Source organism: Callithrix jacchus, chromosome 1 (genome assembly GCF_049354715.1).
Source record: "Callithrix jacchus isolate 240 chromosome 1, calJac240_pri, whole genome shotgun sequence".
Classification (NCBI taxonomy): domain Eukaryota; kingdom Metazoa; phylum Chordata; class Mammalia; order Primates; family Cebidae; genus Callithrix; species Callithrix jacchus.
In genome coordinates, this window is record NC_133502.1 from 74,956,951 (window position 1) to 74,960,444 (window position 3,494).

Genomic DNA, 3,494 nt, shown 5'->3' on the forward strand with positions numbered 1-3,494 from the left:
ACTTCTCCCTGTGGGACTGAAAAAGGAGAAAATGACGGGGATGTTGTGTCCCTGGCCCCCTTTGCAGCATAGAGTTTGTACCTTGTGATGTCCCTTCTCCCATCCTCTTGCCCTGTTAACAGCCTTAAAAGGACCCAGACCCCCCCCCCCCCCCCACACACACACAGAAAGAGACAGGTACCTTTGCTGGTTAGACAGGGCTGATACTATTTTATGTTTAAATCAAAGGCTTCACAATTGCTCCAACCAATTTGTTAGATGTCAAAATGCAATGGAAATTGTATATGCCTAGAGATAGAAAACAGATCTGTGGTTGCTAGGGACTGAGCAGAGTGGGGAATAGCAAGTGACTGCTCATGGGTTCAGAGCTTCCTTTCAGGGCAACTCACATGCTCTGGAAGGAGACAGCTGATCCAGCATTGTGAGAACCTAGAGCGACACAATGGCATCCCGGAGGGGCACCATTCCTGCTCAGCTCCGAGAGAGCCTTTGGTGTCCGAAAGCTCCTTAGCGGTTGTCAGTGTTGCTCTGTTCTGTCACATCCACCCTTCTGGGGAAGTTTTGCTGCCTTCCTGGACCTTCCACAGGCAGGGTTATCAATTCACCACAAGAAGACGCTGTCAGGATTCACACCTAGAACCTCAGAGTTTCCTTTTCTTCCCCAGAGGGAAACGCCTGCAGTGAGGAAGAAAAAACTGCAATCTCTGGTGTGATTTCTACTGAATCCTCTCTTAGGAAGAGGAAGTTGATTTTTTGAAAGATTAGAAAAGAGACCTGACTGGGCATGATGGCTCACGCCTGTAATCCCAGCACTTTGGGAGGCTGAAGTGGGTGGATCACCTGAGGTCAGGAGTTCGAGACCAGCCTGGCCAACATAGTGAAACACCATCTCTACTAAAAATACAAAAAAGATTAGCTGGGCGTGGTAGTGCTCACCCGTAGTCCCAGCTATTCAGGAGGCTGAGGCAGAAGAATCGCTTGAGCCTAGGAGGTGGAGGTTGCAGTGAGCAGAGATTATGCCACTGCACTCCAGCCTGGGCGACAGAACAAAACTTTCTCAAAAAAAAAAAAAAGAAAGAAAGGGTGACCTTCAAAGAGTTTCCTAAACCAAGCCAATTTTGTGCTTTGTGCCTTGATTCATTCTCTGTACATGATGCCACAGAAGAGTCAGATCTGTTCCCCAGGTTGAGGCCAAATGTGTTCAAGTTTGTGTTTCTCTTTACTCCCCTCAATGAGGGAGAATGCTGGGGAGCATTGAAAGCTGCAGAGAGTTGCCTGAGATTCAACTTCTTTTTTTCTGACAGAAATAGAATTGACACATGGGGAGAAAGTAACAAAAACAGATTTTTAATTAATACAATTACAATGTTGCTAATACATATAGTGATATTTATAGAGCACTAGGCCAGAAACTAGGAAAAATATGTTTTCAATGAGGCCTCGTTTAATGCACACAGCAGCTTCTGGGGTGTTTTAACCACTGTTTTGCTGCAGCCTTGAGGGGTCAGTCGGCTGCCCTGAGGCACACAGGTGGCAAATCACAGAGCTTTGGGTGCCTGAGCCAATACTTGTCAATGACACTCTGCCCAATGGCATTCACTGCACATTTTCATTTCCCTGTGGTATGCTGGACCTATCTGAGGATGTGAGATGGGTTATACCTTTTCTGGAGCCACTGGTTTTCTGCATTTACTCATCAGGGCGGCCTCGGTGCTGCTCCAGGCCAAAGGATATAGAAAGACTGATTGTAAATATAAAAATAAAGGATGTTCAACTTTCTCAAGGGTGATTTGAAAGATTCTGAAGGATCATTTCAGTAATGTACAATTCTCAATTTTTATGTGAATTTACTTTTAACAGTTAGGTTGATAGTGTCCTGTGTTTTTATGTATTAGTAGTTATTGTTCTTTCACTTGTGATTGAAGCGCTCCCTTAAGCATTTCCTATCAGGCTGGTCTTATGGGGAATTCCGTCAACATTTGCTTGTTTGGGAAAGACTTTATTTCTTTAATTTCTGGTGGGTAGCTGTGCTAAGTACAGTACTCTTTGCCGACAGATTTCTCATTAGCACTTTGAATATATCATCCTAATCTCTCTGAGCCTTCGGGGTTTCTGCTGTGAAAATTCCTGATGGTCATATGGAGACTTGCTTACTTGTGATTTGATGCTTCTCTCTTGCTAATTTTAGAATTTTTTTCTTTATGTTTGACTTTCGACAAATTGATCATAATGTGCCTGAGAAAAGACCTTTTTGGCTTGACTAGGGATGAAACCCTTGAAGCTTCACGGATCTGGATGTCCGTATCTCTCCCGAGAATTGGGAGATTTTCAGCTATTCATTTGTTGAATAAGTTTACTGTGTCTTTGTCTCTTCTCTCTGTTTCTCTTCTATATCACCAAAATCTGTTATCTGAATGGCATGGCACAAGTCTCGTAGGCTTTCTTTTGATTCTTTTTTTTCTCCTTTTCCCCTCAGGCTGGGTTATTTTAAAAGTCCTGACTGAAAGTTCAGAAATTCTTTCTTTTGTCTGATCTAGTGTGCCGTGGAAGCTCTCAGTTTTACTTTTTATTTCATTCATTCAGTTCCTCTTCCTAAGGTATGTGTTGGCTGGTTGGTTTTCTGTGATGATATCTGTGTCTTTGTTGAATTTCTCATTCAGGTTATGGCTTTTTAAAATTATTATTTGATTAAGTTGTCTATATGTACTCTCTTGTATCTGATTGAATTTTCTTAAGATCAATATTTCAAATTCCTTTTGAGGCAATTTGAAATTTTCATTTATTTAGGGTAATGTTCTGAAGAATTATTGTGCACCTTTGGTGGTGTCAAGTTTCATTGCATTATCATGTTTCTTATCTCCTATATTTACATTTATGATACTGTTGACATGGTCACCTTTTCTAACTATAGAGTGGCTTATGTGAGAGGGACTTTCACCTAGAGAGGTATCTTAGGGTGTCAGCTGGATGGGCTGCCTCTGCTTTAGTTCTAGGAGGACACAGTAATGTAGTATCTGTGCTTTTCTCTTGCCTTTTTTTTTCTTTTGCTATAATCCATTTTGGTGATACCTGCGAGTGCCCCGGTGACCTGGACTGCAGCCGCATGTGCAGTTTGTTTGCTTGCGGGCTGCAGGAAGGCGGTCTCAGGAAGCTGCATGCCGAGCTAGTGAGTGTTACTGAGTCACAGGGGTTGGTTTACCAGTTTCAGACGAGACTCTCCTGGAAACACTCCTGGCTGTGGGTTACTGGGGCTGGTCTGCAGGTTTTGTATGGGGATCTCTGGGAAGCAACAGGCCCAGTTGATGAGCACACTGATGGCACAAGAAATCAGTCCACAGTTAGAGTTTGTTTCTATGATATAGAGAGCTATAGCTGCTTTCCTGGAGAATTCTGTTGTCATGACAGGGTAGCCTCTGGGATGGAAGGAGGCAGTGACCACTAGTTCATGGAGCAGAATAGACTCAGCTATGGCTTGGCTTTCCAGATGGTGCTGC